The sequence below is a fragment of the Triturus cristatus genome, chromosome 5_2 (assembly GCF_964204655.1).
Source record: "Triturus cristatus chromosome 5_2, aTriCri1.1, whole genome shotgun sequence".
Taxonomy (NCBI): Eukaryota; Metazoa; Chordata; class Amphibia; order Caudata; family Salamandridae; genus Triturus; species Triturus cristatus.
Genome location: NC_140588.1, coordinates 554518586 through 554535587, shown reverse-complemented (window position 1 = coordinate 554535587; position 17002 = coordinate 554518586). Strand labels below are relative to the sequence as shown.

Genomic DNA, 17002 nt, shown 5'->3' with positions numbered 1-17002 from the left:
CAGGATATGATTTTAAAATGGCTAACTACTTTGTGAAGAAATTTGATGTCAAAGTATTGTAAAGTTTGTATTGATGTAACTTGTTCAAGCTGATGGACATTTTGAAAGCATTCAATAATTGACTCTTTCAACCTACTGGTGTTGGATTTGAGCTATCAATGAACAAAGATGAAGAAATGGAAAAGCTCAAGAGTAATAAAAAAAGTCCCTCCAAGGTTTCAAATCGGATCATTGGATGCAAAGTCTAAATTGCCAACCATTGCTCTATCGAGCCACCCATGCAGGAGACAGAGACATTGCTTCAGTAGTCTGGAAATGTAGACTGTTTTATTATGCTACAGGCAAAGATGAACATTGTGATATAACTTTTATATTCAGATAAACATTTGAATATTTAACACTTTTATAGAGAATATAGCTGAAAAGAATCAAATCACATTAAATCTCTATCCACTATGACCATTCAAATGAGATATCTTTTTATCAATATAAGAGAAGGACATCACTGATGCGCTCTCTTTTGTCTCAATGGAAAAGGCACTCTTGCGTTAGAGGGTTCCATGGTGTAATGGTTAGCACTCTGGACTCTGAATCCAGCGATCCGAGTTCAAATCTTGGTGGGACCTACTACAATAATGAGATTCACTGTTTAACTCATTTTTTAGAATTTGGTCTAGAAAAAACCTAATATCAATGTTTTATACTGATGCGTATGAACGCATAAGTATGTATAGATGCATACATAGCATTATCCATCTAGATAGCTGTTAGACAATATGAACATATCAATTATTCATAAACATAAATATTGAAGTTGAACCTAGAAACTGTTCTTTCACATCCACATTGTAAACATGAGTTTATTTTCCTTTCTCATCTATATGGCCAGTAATGAGATAGTTCATTTTTGCTGATTTCTTAGCTGACAACATGCTGGACTTACACAGTGCATTTCATTGTGAATTTCTTTGAAAGTGAATTTCAGATTCACACCTTTGACATGTCTTTCAAAAGATTCAACTTTATTGGTTGTGGATTTACTGTTGAAAATCAGTGTGTAAAATCTTTGTACGTCTGAATTTCAAGATTATTATTCAAACTGCACATCTTCGGTCCCCGTAATACAAAGTTTGACTCCTCAAGTTTTGTTTTAATGAATGCTTTGCAATTAAAAAGTTCCTTGTTCCCCTTATCAATAACAGTAAGATTTTAAAAAGTAATGTCGTGCATCAAGCCCCTGTGATGAGTTTGAGAAACCAGAGTGAGTTTGTAAAATCTCTCATTATTTTGAGCCATTTAGTTTCCAGGTATTGTAAAAATTCTATTATTTGCTCACATCTAGTAAACTTTTAGAGTATAATCAATAAATTAATTTTTCACCCTACCGGTATTAGATATGTGATATTAATGAATACACTTGAAAGAAAATGATTTGGTCAAGAGTCATAAAATGGTCCCACCGAGATTTGAACTCGGATCATTGGATTCAAAGTCCAAAGTGCTAACCATTACACCATGGAACCTCCCATGTGAAAGGAGTGCAAACTGCTGCAGCAATGTGGAAATGTCAAAGTTTTTAATATTCTACTGTCAAAGAGAAACTGAATTGGATTGCTTTCCTATTCTGGTAAACTTTTGCATATTGAACTATGTTGGGGAAGGATGTTGCCCAAAAGACTCAAATAACGTTATAACTCTGTTGAACAGTGGTTTTTATGTGAGATAATATTTTTCAATGAAAGATAAGTTGCCCCCTGAGGCAAATCTCTTCTGTCAAAATGGAAAGCTCACCCTGGTACGGGAGGGTGGATGGTGTCGTGGTTAGCACTCTGGACTCTGAAAACAGGGATCTGAGTACAAATTTCAGTGGGACTTATCTGAACATTACAATGTTCTTTTCCATTCAGTTCTTAAAAGTTTTATTTGGAACAACATCACATTTACTTATAAACATGTAAAAATCAACCTGTACATATGTATCTCTGTATATATAGCTATATGTCTCTGTATATTTATAGGAACATATAAACATATAGATTATAAAAATAAATATAATTAGTGGAGGTGAAAATCATGAACAGTTGTTGCCTCTCAGCATTTGAAACATGAGTTTCTACTTCTTTCTCTTTTATATGTCCTGAAATTGAGATAGTCACTTTTTACTCATTATTGATCCAACAATACAGTTGATGTATACAAAGCATATCATATGATTTGTGAATGAAGTTCAAAAATGAGAATTTGATCAGTACCTGTCATGCCTCCGACCAAAAGCTTATATTTTACGATTGGAGATCAACTGTTGTAAATCAGCATGAAAAACATTTTCTTTTCACGATTTCCATACTAATATAAAACAACATTTTTACTAGCTGAATGAGATCATCATTTGGGTTCCTCTATGTTTGATTGAAGAAAACTTCTCATTCAAAATGTGCTATTTTCGCCTTATCAATAGCGGGAAAGCTTAAAAAAGTGATGCTGTGAATCACCCGTCTGAAATGCGTTTGAGAAAATCAGGATATGATTTTATAATGGCTAACTACTTTGTGAAGAAATTTGATGTCAAAGTATTGTAAAGTTTGTATTGATGTAACTTGTTCAAGCTGATGGACATTTTGAAAGCATTCAATAATTGACTCTTTCAACCTACTGGTGTTGGATTTGAGCTATCAATGAACAAAGATGAAGAAATGGAAAAGCTCAAGAGTAATAAAAAAAGTCCCTCCAAGGTTTCAAATCGGATCATTGGATGCAAAGTCCAAATTGCCAACCATTGCTCTATCGAGCCACCCATGCAGGAGACAGAGACATTGCTTCAGTAGTCTGGAAATGTAGACTGTTTTATTATGCTACAGGCAAAGATGAACATTGTGATATAACTTTTATATTCAGATAAACATTTGAATATTTAACACTTTTATAGAGAATATAGCTGAAAAGAATCAAATCACATTAAATCTCTATCCACTATGACCATTCAAATGAGATATCTTTTTATCAATATAAGAGAAGGACATCACTGATGCGCTCTCTTTTGTCTCAATGGAAAAGGCACTCTTGTGTGAGAGGGTTCCATGGTGTAATGGTTAGCACTCTGGACTCTGAATCCAGCGATCCGAGTTCAAATCTCGGTGGGACCTACTACAATAATGAGATTCACTGTTTAACTCATTTTTTAGAATTTGGTCTAGAAAAAACCTAATATCAATGTTTTATACTGATGCGTATGAACGCATAAGTATGTATAGATGCATACATAGCATTATCCATCTAGATAGCTGTTAGACAATATGAACATATCAATTATTCATAAACATAAATATTGAAGTTGAACCTAGAAACTGTTCTTTCACATCCACATTGTAAACATGAGTTTATTTTCCTTTCTCATCTATATGGCCAGTAATGAGATAGTTCATTTTTGCTGATTTCTTAGCTGACAACATGCTGGACTTACACAGTGCATTTCATTGTGAATTTCTTTGAAAGTGAATTTCAGATTCACACCTTTGACATGTCTTTCAAAAGATTCAACTTTATTGGTTGTGGATTTACTGTTGAAAATCAGTGTGTAAAATCTTTGTACGTCTGAATTTCAAGATTATTATTCAAACTGCACATCTTCGGTCCCCGTAATACAAAGTTTGACTCCTCAAGTTTTGTTTTAATGAATGCTTTGCAATTAAAAAGTTCCTTGTTCCCCTTATCAATAACAGTAAGATTTTAAAAAGTAATGTCGTGCATCAAGCCCCTGTGATGAGTTTGAGAAACCAGAGTGAGTTTGTAAAATCTCTCATTATTTTGAGCCATTTAGTTTCCAGGTATTGTAAAAATTCTATTATTTGCTCACATCTAGTAAACTTTTAGAGTATAATCAATAAATTAATTTTTCACCCTACCGGTATTAGATATGTGATATTAATGAATACACTTGAAAGAAAATGATTTGGTCAAGAGTCATAAAATGGTCCCACCGAGATTTGAACTCGGATCATTGGATTCAAAGTCCAAAGTGCTAACCATTACACCATGGAACCTCCCATGTGAAAGGAGTGCAAACTGCTGCAGCAATGTGGAAATGTCAAAGTTTTTAATATTCTACTGTCAAAGAGAAACTGAATTGGATTGCTTTCCTATTCTGGTAAACTTTTGCATATTGAACTATGTTGGGGAAGGATGTTGCCCAAAAGACTCAAATAACGTTATAACTCTGTTGAACAGTGGTTTTTATGTGAGATAATATTTTTCAATGAAAGATAAGTTGCCCCCTGAGGCAAATCTCTTCTGTCAAAATGGAAAGCTCACCCTGGTACGGGAGGGTGGATGGTGTCGTGGTTAGCACTCTGGACTCTGAAAACAGGGATCTGAGTACAAATTTCAGTGGGACTTATCTGAACATTACAATGTTCTTTTCCATTCAGTTCTTAAAAGTTTTATTTGGAACAACATCACATTTACTTATAAACATGTAAAAATCAACCTGTACATATGTATCTCTGTATATATAGCTATATGTCTCTGTATATTTATAGGAACATATAAACATATAGATTATAAAAATAAATATAATTAGTGGAGGTGAAAATCATGAACAGTTGTTGCCTCTCAGCATTTGAAACATGAGTTTCTACTTCTTTCTCTTTTATATGTCCTGAAATTGAGATAGTCACTTTTTACTCATTATTGATCCAACAATACAGTTGATGTATACAAAGCATATCATATGATTTGTGAATGAAGTTCAAAAATGAGAATTTGATCAGTACCTGTCATGCCTCCGACCAAAAGCTTATATTTTACGATTGGAGATCAACTGTTGTAAATCAGCATGAAAAACATTTTCTTTTCACGATTTCCATACTAATATAAAACAACATTTTTACTAGCTGAATGAGATCATCATTTGGGTTCCTCTATGTTTGATTGAAGAAAACTTCTCATTCAAAATGTGCTATTTTCGCCTTATCAATAGCGGGAAAGCTTAAAAAAGTGATGCTGTGAATCACCCGTCTGAAATGCGTTTGAGAAAATCAGGATATGATTTTATAATGGCTAACTACTTTGTGAAGAAATTTGATGTCAAAGTATTGTAAAGTTTGTATTGATGTAACTTGTTCAAGCTGATGGACATTTTGAAAGCATTCAATAATTGACTCTTTCAACCTACTGGTGTTGGATTTGAGCTATCAATGAACAAAGATGAAGAAATGGAAAAGCTCAAGAGTAATAAAAAAAGTCCCTCCAAGGTTTCAAATCGGATCATTGGATGCAAAGTCCAAATTGCCAACCATTGCTCTATCGAGCCACCCATGCAGGAGACAGAGACATTGCTTCAGTAGTCTGGAAATGTAGACTGTTTTATTATGCTACAGGCAAAGATGAACATTGTGATATAACTTTTATATTCAGATAAACATTTGAATATTTAACACTTTTATAGAGAATATAGCTGAAAAGAATCAAATCACATTAAATCTCTATCCACTATGACCATTCAAATGAGATATCTTTTTATCAATATAAGAGAAGGACATCACTGATGCGCTCTCTTTTGTCTCAATGGAAAAGGCACTCTTGTGTGAGAGGGTTCCATGGTGTAATGGTTAGCACTCTGGACTCTGAATCCAGCGATCCGAGTTCAAATCTCGGTGGGACCTACTACAATAATGAGATTCACTGTTTAACTCATTTTTTAGAATTTGGTCTAGAAAAAACCTAATATCAATGTTTTATACTGATGCGTATGAACGCATAAGTATGTATAGATGCATACATAGCATTATCCATCTAGATAGCTGTTAGACAATATGAACATATCAATTATTCATAAACATAAATATTGAAGTTGAACCTAGAAACTGTTCTTTCACATCCACATTGTAAACATGAGTTTATTTTCCTTTCTCATCTATATGGCCAGTAATGAGATAGTTCATTTTTGCTGATTTCTTAGCTGACAACATGCTGGACTTACACAGTGCATTTCATTGTGAATTTCTTTGAAAGTGAATTTCAGATTCACACCTTTGACATGTCTTTCAAAAGATTCAACTTTATTGGTTGTGGATTTACTGTTGAAAATCAGTGTGTAAAATCTTTGTACGTCTGAATTTCAAGATTATTATTCAAACTGCACATCTTCGGTCCCCGTAATACAAAGTTTGACTCCTCAAGTTTTGTTTTAATGAATGCTTTGCAATTAAAAAGTTCCTTGTTCCCCTTATCAATAACAGTAAGATTTTAAAAAGTAATGTCGTGCATCAAGCCCCTGTGATGAGTTTGAGAAACCAGAGTGAGTTTGTAAAATCTCTCATTATTTTGAGCCATTTAGTTTCCAGGTATTGTAAAAATTCTATTATTTGCTCACATCTAGTAAACTTTTAGAGTATAATCAATAAATAAATTTTTCACCCTACCGGTATTAGATATGTGATATTAATGAATACACTTGAAAGAAAATGATTTGGTCAAGAGTCATAAAATGGTCCCACCGAGATTTGAACTCGGATCATTGGATTCAAAGTCCAAAGTGCTAACCATTACACCATGGAACCTCCCATGTGAAAGGAGTGCAAACTGCTGCAGCAATGTGGAAATGTCAAAGTTTTTAATATTCTACTGTCAAAGAGAAACTGAATTGGATTGCTTTCCTATTCTGGTAAACTTTTGCATATTGAACTATGTTGGGGAAGGATGTTGCCCAAAAGACTCAAATAACGTTATAACTCTGTTGAACAGTGGTTTTTATGTGAGATAATATTTTTCAATGAAAGATAAGTTGCCCCCTGAGGCAAATCTCTTCTGTCAAAATGGAAAGCTCACCCTGGTACGGGAGGGTGGATGGTGTCGTGGTTAGCACTCTGGACTCTGAAAACAGGGATCTGAGTACAAATTTCAGTGGGACTTATCTGAACATTACAATGTTCTTTTCCATTCAGTTCTTAAAAGTTTTATTTGGAACAACATCACATTTACTTATAAACATGTAAAAATCAACCTGTACATATGTATCTCTGTATATATAGCTATATGTCTCTGTATATTTATAGGAACATATAAACATATAGATTATAAAAATAAATATAATTAGTGGAGGTGAAAATCATGAACAGTTGTTGCCTCTCAGCATTTGAAACATGAGTTTCTACTTCTTTCTCTTTTATATGTCCTGAAATTGAGATAGTCACTTTTTACTCATTATTGATCCAACAATACAGTTGATGTATACAAAGCATATCATATGATTTGTGAATGAAGTTCAAAAATGAGAATTTGATCAGTACCTGTCATGCCTCCGACCAAAAGCTTATATTTTACGATTGGAGATCAACTGTTGTAAATCAGCATGAAAAACATTTTCTTTTCACGATTTCCATACTAATATAAAACAACATTTTTACTAGCTGAATGAGATCATCATTTGGGTTCCTCTATGTTTGATTGAAGAAAACTTCTCATTCAAAATGTGCTATTTTCGCCTTATCAATAGCGGGAAAGCTTAAAAAAGTGATGCTGTGAATCACCCGTCTGAAATGCGTTTGAGAAAATCAGGATATGATTTTATAATGGCTAACTACTTTGTGAAGAAATTTGATGTCAAAGTATTGTAAAGTTTGTATTGATGTAACTTGTTCAAGCTGATGGACATTTTGAAAGCATTCAATAATTGACTCTTTCAACCTACTGGTGTTGGATTTGAGCTATCAATGAACAAAGATGAAGAAATGGAAAAGCTCAAGAGTAATAAAAAAAGTCCCTCCAAGGTTTCAAATCGGATCATTGGATGCAAAGTCCAAATTGCCAACCATTGCTCTATCGAGCCACCCATGCAGGAGACAGAGACATTGCTTCAGTAGTCTGGAAATGTAGACTGTTTTATTATGCTACAGGCAAAGATGAACATTGTGATATAACTTTTATATTCAGATAAACATTTGAATATTTAACACTTTTATAGAGAATATAGCTGAAAAGAATCAAATCACATTAAATCTCTATCCACTATGACCATTCAAATGAGATATCTTTTTATCAATATAAGAGAAGGACATCACTGATGCGCTCTCTTTTGTCTCAATGGAAAAGGCACTCTTGTGTGAGAGGGTTCTATGGTGTAATGGTTAGCACTCTGGACTCTGAATCCAGCGATCCGAGTTCAAATCTCGGTGGGACCTACTACAATAATGAGATTCACTGTTTAACTCATTTTTTAGAATTTGGTCTAGAAAAAACCTAATATCAATGTTTTATACTGATGCGTATGAACGCATAAGTATGTATAGATGCATACATAGCATTATCCATCTAGATAGCTGTTAGACAATATGAACATATCAATTATTCATAAACATAAATATTGAAGTTGAACCTAGAAACTGTTCTTTCACATCCACATTGTAAACATGAGTTTATTTTCCTTTCTCATCTATATGGCCAGTAATGAGATAGTTCATTTTTGCTGATTTCTTAGCTGACAACATGCTGGACTTACACAGTGCATTTCATTGTGAATTTCTTTGAAAGTGAATTTCAGATTCACACCTTTGACATGTCTTTCAAAAGATTCAACTTTATTGGTTGTGGATTTACTGTTGAAAATCAGTGTGTAAAATCTTTGTACGTCTGAATTTCAAGATTATTATTCAAACTGCACATCTTCGGTCCCCGTAATACAAAGTTTGACTCCTCAAGTTTTGTTTTAATGAATGCTTTGCAATTAAAAAGTTCCTTGTTCCCCTTATCAATAACAGTAAGATTTTAAAAAGTAATGTCGTGCATCAAGCCCCTGTGATGAGTTTGAGAAACCAGAGTGAGTTTGTAAAATCTCTCATTATTTTGAGCCATTTAGTTTCCAGGTATTGTAAAAATTCTATTATTTGCTCACATCTAGTAAACTTTTAGAGTATAATCAATAAATAAATTTTTCACCCTACCGGTATTAGATATGTGATATTAATGAATACACTTGAAAGAAAATGATTTGGTCAAGAGTCATAAAATGGTCCCACCGAGATTTGAACTCGGATCATTGGATTCAAAGTCCAAAGTGCTAACCATTACACCATGGAACCTCCCATGTGAAAGGAGTGCAAACTGCTGCAGCAATGTGGAAATGTCAAAGTTTTTAATATTCTACTGTCAAAGAGAAACTGAATTGGATTGCTTTCCTATTCTGGTAAACTTTTGCATATTGAACTATGTTGGGGAAGGATGTTGCCCAAAAGACTCAAATAACGTTATAACTCTGTTGAACAGTGGTTTTTATGTGAGATAATATTTTTCAATGAAAGATAAGTTGCCCCCTGAGGCAAATCTCTTCTGTCAAAATGGAAAGCTCACCCTGGTACGGGAGGGTGGATGGTGTCGTGGTTAGCACTCTGGACTCTGAAAACAGGGATCTGAGTACAAATTTCAGTGGGACTTATCTGAACATTACAATGTTCTTTTCCATTCAGTTCTTAAAAGTTTTATTTGGAACAACATCACATTTACTTATAAACATGTAAAAATCAACCTGTACATATGTATCTCTGTATATATAGCTATATGTCTCTGTATATTTATAGGAACATATAAACATATAGATTATAAAAATAAATATAATTAGTGGAGGTGAAAATCATGAACAGTTGTTGCCTCTCAGCATTTGAAACATGAGTTTCTACTTCTTTCTCTTTTATATGTCCTGAAATTGAGATAGTCACTTTTTACTCATTATTGATCCAACAATACAGTTGATGTATACAAAGCATATCATATGATTTGTGAATGAAGTTCAAAAATGAGAATTTGATCAGTACCTGTCATGCCTCCGACCAAAAGCTTATATTTTACGATTGGAGATCAACTGTTGTAAATCAGCATGAAAAACATTTTCTTTTCACGATTTCCATACTAATATAAAACAACATTTTTACTAGCTGAATGAGATCATCATTTGGGTTCCTCTATGTTTGATTGAAGAAAACTTCTCATTCAAAATGTGCTATTTTCGCCTTATCAATAGCGGGAAAGCTTAAAAAAGTGATGCTGTGAATCACCCGTCTGAAATGCGTTTAAGAAAATCAGGATATGATTTTATAATGGCTAACTACTTTGTGAAGAAATTTGATGTCAAAGTATTGTAAAGTTTGTATTGATGTAACTTGTTCAAGCTGATGGACATTTTGAAAGCATTCAATAATTGACTCTTTCAACCTACTGGTGTTGGATTTGAGCTATCAATGAACAAAGATGAAGAAATGGAAAAGCTCAAGAGTAATAAAAAAAGTCCCTCCAAGGTTTCAAATCGGATCATTGGATGCAAAGTCCAAATTGCCAACCATTGCTCTATCGAGCCACCCATGCAGGAGACAGAGACATTGCTTCAGTAGTCTGGAAATGTAGACTGTTTTATTATGCTACAGGCAAAGATGAACATTGTGATATAACTTTTATATTCAGATAAACATTTGAATATTTAACACTTTTATAGAGAATATAGCTGAAAAGAATCAAATCACATTAAATCTCTATCCACTATGACCATTCAAATGAGATATCTTTTTATCAATATAAGAGAAGGACATCACTGATGCGCTCTCTTTTGTCTCAATGGAAAAGGCACTCTTGTGTGAGAGGGTTCCATGGTGTAATGGTTAGCACTCTGGACTCTGAATCCAGCGATCCGAGTTCAAATCTCGGTGGGACCTACTACAATAATGAGATTCACTGTTTAACTCATTTTTTAGAATTTGGTCTAGAAAAAACCTAATATCAATGTTTTATACTGATGCGTATGAACGCATAAGTATGTATAGATGCATACATAGCATTATCCATCTAGATAGCTGTTAGACAATATGAACATATCAATTATTCATAAACATAAATATTGAAGTTGAACCTAGAAACTGTTCTTTCACATCCACATTGTAAACATGAGTTTATTTTCCTTTCTCATCTATATGGCCAGTAATGAGATAGTTCATTTTTGCTGATTTCTTAGCTGACAACATGCTGGACTTACACAGTGCATTTCATTGTGAATTTCTTTGAAAGTGAATTTCAGATTCACACCTTTGACATGTCTTTCAAAAGATTCAACTTTATTGGTTGTGGATTTACTGTTGAAAATCAGTGTGTAAAATCTTTGTACGTCTGAATTTCAAGATTATTATTCAAACTGCACATCTTCGGTCCCCGTAATACAAAGTTTGACTCCTCAAGTTTTGTTTTAATGAATGCTTTGCAATTAAAAAGTTCCTTGTTCCCCTTATCAATAACAGTAAGATTTTAAAAAGTAATGTCGTGCATCAAGCCCCTGTGATGAGTTTGAGAAACCAGAGTGAGTTTGTAAAATCTCTCATTATTTTGAGCCATTTAGTTTCCAGGTATTGTAAAAATTCTATTATTTGCTCACATCTAGTAAACTTTTAGAGTATAATCAATAAATTAATTTTTCACCCTACCGGTATTAGATATGTGATATTAATGAATACACTTGAAAGAAAATGATTTGGTCAAGAGTCATAAAATGGTCCCACCGAGATTTGAACTCGGATCATTGGATTCAAAGTCCAAAGTGCTAACCATTACACCATGGAACCTCCCATGTGAAAGGAGTGCAAACTGCTGCAGCAATGTGGAAATGTCAAAGTTTTTAATATTCTACTGTCAAAGAGAAACTGAATTGGATTGCTTTCCTATTCTGGTAAACTTTTGCATATTGAACTATGTTGGGGAAGGATGTTGCCCAAAAGACTCAAATAACGTTATAACTCTGTTGAACAGTGGTTTTTATGTGAGATAATATTTTTCAATGAAAGATAAGTTGCCCCCTGAGGCAAATCTCTTCTGTCAAAATGGAAAGCTCACCCTGGTACGGGAGGGTGGATGGTGTCGTGGTTAGCACTCTGGACTCTGAAAACAGGGATCTGAGTACAAATTTCAGTGGGACTTATCTGAACATTACAATTTTCTTTTCCATTCAGTTCTTAAAAGTTTTATTTGGAACAACATCACATTTACTTATAAACATGTAAAAATCAACCTGTACATATGTATCTCTGTATATATAGCTATATGTCTCTGTATATTTATAGGAACATATAAACATATAGATTATAAAAATAAATATAATTAGTGGGGGTGAAAATCATGAACAGTTGTTGCCTCTCAGCATTTGAAACATGAGTTTCTACTTCTTTCTCTTTTATATGTCCTGAAATTGAGATAGTCACTTTTTACTCATTATTGATCCAACAATACAGTTGATGTATACAAAGCATATCATATGATTTGTGAATAAAGTTCAAAAATGAGAATTTGATCAGTACCTGTGATGCCTCCGACCAAAAGCTTATATTTTACGATTGGAGATCAACTGTTGTAAATCAGCATGAAAAACATTTTCTTTTCACGATTTCCATACTAATATAAAACAACATTTTTACTAGCTGAATGAGATCATCATTTGGGTTCCTCTATGTTTGATTGAAGAAAACTTCTCATTCAAAATGTGCTATTTTCGCCTTATCAATAGCGGGAAAGCTTAAAAAAGTGATGCTGTGAATCACCCGTCTGAAATGCGTTTGAGAAAATCAGGATATGATTTTAAAATGGCTAACTACTTTGTGAAGAAATTTGATGTCAAAGTATTGTAAAGTTTGTATTGATGTAACTTGTTCAAGCTGATGGACATTTTGAAAGCATTCAATAATTGACTCTTTCAACCTACTGGTGTTGGATTTGAGCTATCAATGAACAAAGATGAAGAAATGGAAAAGCTCAAGAGTAATAAAAAAAGTCCCTCCAAGGTTTCAAATCGGATCATTGGATGCAAAGTCTAAATTGCCAACCATTGCTCTATCGAGCCACCCATGCAGGAGACAGAGACATTGCTTCAGTAGTCTGGAAATGTAGACTGTTTTATTATGCTACAGGCAAAGATGAACATTGTGATATAACTTTTATATTCAGATAAACATTTGAATATTTAACACTTTTATAGAGAATATAGCTGAAAAGAATCAAATCACATTAAATCTCTATCCACTATGACCATTCAAATGAGATATCTTTTTATCAATATAAGAGAAGGACATCACTGATGCGCTCTCTTTTGTCTCAATGGAAAAGGCACTCTTGTGTGAGAGGGTTCCATGGTGTAATGGTTAGCACTCTGGACTCTGAATCCAGCGATCCGAGTTCAAATCTCGGTGGGACCTACTACAATAATGAGATTCACTGTTTAACTCATTTTTTAGAATTTGGTCTAGAAAAAACCTAATATCAATGTTTTATACTGATGCGTATGAACGCATAAGTATGTATAGATGCATACATAGCATTATCCATCTAGATAGCTGTTAGACAATATGAACATATCAATTATTCATAAACATAAATATTGAAGTTGAACCTAGAAACTGTTCTTTCACATCCACATTGTAAACATGAGTTTATTTTCCTTTCTCATCTATATGGCCAGTAATGAGATAGTTCATTTTTGCTGATTTCTTAGCTGACAACATGCTGGACTTACACAGTGCATTTCATTGTGAATTTCTTTGAAAGTGAATTTCAGATTCACACCTTTGACATGTCTTTCAAAAGATTCAACTTTATTGGTTGTGGATTTACTGTTGAAAATCAGTGTGTAAAATCTTTGTACGTCTGAATTTCAAGATTATTATTCAAACTGCACATCTTCGGTCCCCGTAATACAAAGTTTGACTCCTCAAGTTTTGTTTTAATGAATGCTTTGCAATTAAAAAGTTCCTTGTTCCCCTTATCAATAACAGTAAGATTTTAAAAAGTAATGTCGTGCATCAAGCCCCTGTGATGAGTTTGAGAAACCAGAGTGAGTTTGTAAAATCTCTCATTATTTTGAGCCATTTAGTTTCCAGGTATTGTAAAAATTCTATTATTTGCTCACATCTAGTAAACTTTTAGAGTATAATCAATAAATTAATTTTTCACCCTACCGGTATTAGATATGTGATATTAATGAATACACTTGAAAGAAAATGATTTGGTCAAGAGTCATAAAATGGTCCCACCGAGATTTGAACTCGGATCATTGGATTCAAAGTCCAAAGTGCTAACCATTACACCATGGAACCTCCCATGTGAAAGGAGTGCAAACTGCTGCAGCAATGTGGAAATGTCAAAGTTTTTAATATTCTACTGTCAAAGAGAAACTGAATTGGATTGCTTTCCTATTCTGGTAAACTTTTGCATATTGAACTATGTTGGGGAAGGATGTTGCCCAAAAGACTCAAATAACGTTATAACTCTGTTGAACAGTGGTTTTTATGTGAGATAATATTTTTCAATGAAAGATAAGTTGCCCCCTGAGGCAAATCTCTTCTGTCAAAATGGAAAGCTCACCCTGGTACGGGAGGGTGGATGGTGTCGTGGTTAGCACTCTGGACTCTGAAAACAGGGATCTGAGTACAAATTTCAGTGGGACTTATCTGAACATTACAATGTTCTTTTCCATTCAGTTCTTAAAAGTTTTATTTGGAACAACATCACATTTACTTATAAACATGTAAAAATCAACCTGTACATATGTATCTCTGTATATATAGCTATATGTCTCTGTATATTTATAGGAACATATAAACATATAGATTATAAAAATAAATATAATTAGTGGAGGTGAAAATCATGAACAGTTGTTGCCTCTCAGCATTTGAAACATGAGTTTCTACTTCTTTCTCTTTTATATGTCCTGAAATTGAGATAGTCACTTTTTACTCATTATTGATCCAACAATACAGTTGATGTATACAAAGCATATCATATGATTTGTGAATGAAGTTCAAAAATGAGAATTTGATCAGTACCTGTCATGCCTCCGACCAAAAGCTTATATTTTACGATTGGAGATCAACTGTTGTAAATCAGCATGAAAAACATTTTCTTTTCACGATTTCCATACTAATATAAAACAACATTTTTACTAGCTGAATGAGATCATCATTTGGGTTCCTCTATGTTTGATTGAAGAAAACTTCTCATTCAAAATGTGCTATTTTCGCCTTATCAATAGCGGGAAAGCTTAAAAAAGTGATGCTGTGAATCACCCGTCTGAAATGCGTTTGAGAAAATCAGGATATGATTTTATAATGGCTAACTACTTTGTGAAGAAATTTGATGTCAAAGTATTGTAAAGTTTGTATTGATGTAACTTGTTCAAGCTGATGGACATTTTGAAAGAATTCAATAATTGACTCTTTCAATCTACTGGTGTTGGATTTGAGCTATCAATGAACAAAGATGAAGAAATGGAAAAGCTCAAGAGTAATAAAAAAAGTCCCTCCAAGGTTTCAAATCGGATCATTGGATGCAAAGTCCAAATTGCCAACCATTGCTCTATCGAGCCACCCATGCAGGAGACAGAGACATTGCTTCAGTAGTCTGGAAATGTAGACTGTTTTATTATGCTACAGGCAAAGATGAACATTGTGATATAACTTTTATATTCAGATAAACATTTGAATATTTAACACTTTTATAGAGAATATAGCTGAAAAGAATCAAATCACATTAAATCTCTATCCACTATGACCATTCAAATGAGATATCTTTTTATCAATATAAGAGAAGGACATCACTGATGCGCTCTCTTTTGTCTCAATGGAAAAGGCACTCTTGTGTGAGAGGGTTCCATGGTGTAATGGTTAGCACTCTGGACTCTGAATCCAGCGATCCGAGTTCAAATCTCGGTGGGACCTACTACAATAATGAGATTCACTGTTTAACTCATTTTTTAGAATTTGGTCTAGAAAAAACCTAATATCAATGTTTTATACTGATGCGTATGAACGCATAAGTATGTATAGATGCATACATAGCATTATCCATCTAGATAGCTGTTAGACAATATGAACATATCAATTATTCATAAACATAAATATTGAAGTTGAACCTAGAAACTGTTCTTTCACATCCACATTGTAAACATGAGTTTATTTTCCTTTCTCATCTATATGGCCAGTAATGAGATAGTTCATTTTTGCTGATTTCTTAGCTGACAACATGCTGGACTTACACAGTGCATTTCATTGTGAATTTCTTTGAAAGTGAATTTCAGATTCACACCTTTGACATGTCTTTCAAAAGATTCAACTTTATTGGTTGTGGATTTACTGTTGAAAATCAGTGTGTAAAATCTTTGTACGTCTGAATTTCAAGATTATTATTCAAACTGCACATCTTCGGTCCCCGTAATGCAAAGTTTGACTCCTCAAGTTTTGTTTTAATGAATGCTTTGCAATTAAAAAGTTCCTTGTTCCCCTTATCAATAACAGTAAGATTTTAAAAAGTAATGTCGTGCATCAAGCCCCTGTGATGAGTTTGAGAAACCAGAGTGAGTTTGTAAAATCTCTCATTATTTTGAGCCATTTAGTTTCCAGGTATTGTAAAAATTCTATTATTTGCTCACATCTAGTAAACTTTTAGAGTATAATCAATAAATTAATTTTTCACCCTACCGGTATTAGATATGTGATATTAATGAATACACTTGAAAGAAAATGATTTGGTCAAGAGTCATAAAATGGTCCCACCGAGATTTGAACTCGGATCATTGGATTCAAAGTCCAAAGTGCTAACCATTACACCATGGAACCTCCCATGTGAAAGGAGTGCAAACTGCTGCAGCAATGTGGAAATGTCAAAGTTTTTAATATTCTACTGTCAAAGAGAAACTGAATTGGATTGCTTTCCTATTCTGGTAAACTTTTGCATATTGAACTATGTTGGGGAAGGATGTTGCCCAAAAGACTCAAATAACGTTATAACTCTGTTGAACAGTGGTTTTTATGTGAGATAATATTTTTCAATGAAAGATAAGTTGCCCCCTGAGGCAAATCTCTTCTGTCAAAATGGAAAGCTCACCCTGGTACGGGAGGGTGGATGGTGTCGTGGTTAGCACTCTGGACTCTGAAAACAGGGATCTGAGTACAAATTTCAGTGGGACTTATCTGAACATTACAATGTTCTTTTC

At 33.7% G+C, this 17002-nt stretch overlaps 13 non-coding genes across 13 annotated transcripts; 6 read left to right on the top strand and 7 right to left on the bottom strand.

Moving 5' to 3' along the window:
• Positions 1 to 1451: 1451 nt before the first annotated feature.
• Positions 1452 to 1523, bottom strand: TRNAQ-UUG (transfer RNA glutamine (anticodon UUG)). The gene has a single exon. It is a non-coding gene; the product is annotated as a tRNA-Gln (tRNA).
• Positions 1524 to 3071: 1548 nt separating this feature from the next.
• TRNAQ-CUG (transfer RNA glutamine (anticodon CUG)) lies at positions 3072 to 3143 on the top strand. The gene has a single exon. It is a non-coding gene; the product is annotated as a tRNA-Gln (tRNA).
• An 825-nt stretch (positions 3144 to 3968) lies between these two features.
• TRNAQ-UUG (transfer RNA glutamine (anticodon UUG)) lies at positions 3969 to 4040 on the bottom strand. Its single transcript has one exon. It is a non-coding gene; the product is annotated as a tRNA-Gln (tRNA).
• A 1548-nt stretch (positions 4041 to 5588) lies between these two features.
• Positions 5589 to 5660, top strand: TRNAQ-CUG (transfer RNA glutamine (anticodon CUG)). Its single transcript has one exon. It is a non-coding gene; the product is annotated as a tRNA-Gln (tRNA).
• Positions 5661 to 6485: 825 nt separating this feature from the next.
• Positions 6486 to 6557, bottom strand: TRNAQ-UUG (transfer RNA glutamine (anticodon UUG)). The gene has a single exon. It is a non-coding gene; the product is annotated as a tRNA-Gln (tRNA).
• Positions 6558 to 8105: 1548 nt separating this feature from the next.
• TRNAQ-CUG (transfer RNA glutamine (anticodon CUG)) lies at positions 8106 to 8177 on the top strand. Its single transcript has one exon. It is a non-coding gene; the product is annotated as a tRNA-Gln (tRNA).
• Positions 8178 to 9002: 825 nt separating this feature from the next.
• Positions 9003 to 9074, bottom strand: TRNAQ-UUG (transfer RNA glutamine (anticodon UUG)). Its single transcript has one exon. It is a non-coding gene; the product is annotated as a tRNA-Gln (tRNA).
• Positions 9075 to 10622: 1548 nt separating this feature from the next.
• TRNAQ-CUG (transfer RNA glutamine (anticodon CUG)) lies at positions 10623 to 10694 on the top strand. Its single transcript has one exon. It is a non-coding gene; the product is annotated as a tRNA-Gln (tRNA).
• An 825-nt stretch (positions 10695 to 11519) lies between these two features.
• On the bottom strand, positions 11520 to 11591 carry TRNAQ-UUG (transfer RNA glutamine (anticodon UUG)). Its single transcript has one exon. It is a non-coding gene; the product is annotated as a tRNA-Gln (tRNA).
• Positions 11592 to 13139: 1548 nt separating this feature from the next.
• On the top strand, positions 13140 to 13211 carry TRNAQ-CUG (transfer RNA glutamine (anticodon CUG)). Its single transcript has one exon. It is a non-coding gene; the product is annotated as a tRNA-Gln (tRNA).
• An 825-nt stretch (positions 13212 to 14036) lies between these two features.
• TRNAQ-UUG (transfer RNA glutamine (anticodon UUG)) lies at positions 14037 to 14108 on the bottom strand. Its single transcript has one exon. It is a non-coding gene; the product is annotated as a tRNA-Gln (tRNA).
• A 1548-nt stretch (positions 14109 to 15656) lies between these two features.
• On the top strand, positions 15657 to 15728 carry TRNAQ-CUG (transfer RNA glutamine (anticodon CUG)). The gene has a single exon. It is a non-coding gene; the product is annotated as a tRNA-Gln (tRNA).
• Positions 15729 to 16553: 825 nt separating this feature from the next.
• TRNAQ-UUG (transfer RNA glutamine (anticodon UUG)) lies at positions 16554 to 16625 on the bottom strand. Its single transcript has one exon. It is a non-coding gene; the product is annotated as a tRNA-Gln (tRNA).
• Positions 16626 to 17002: the final 377 nt, after the last annotated feature.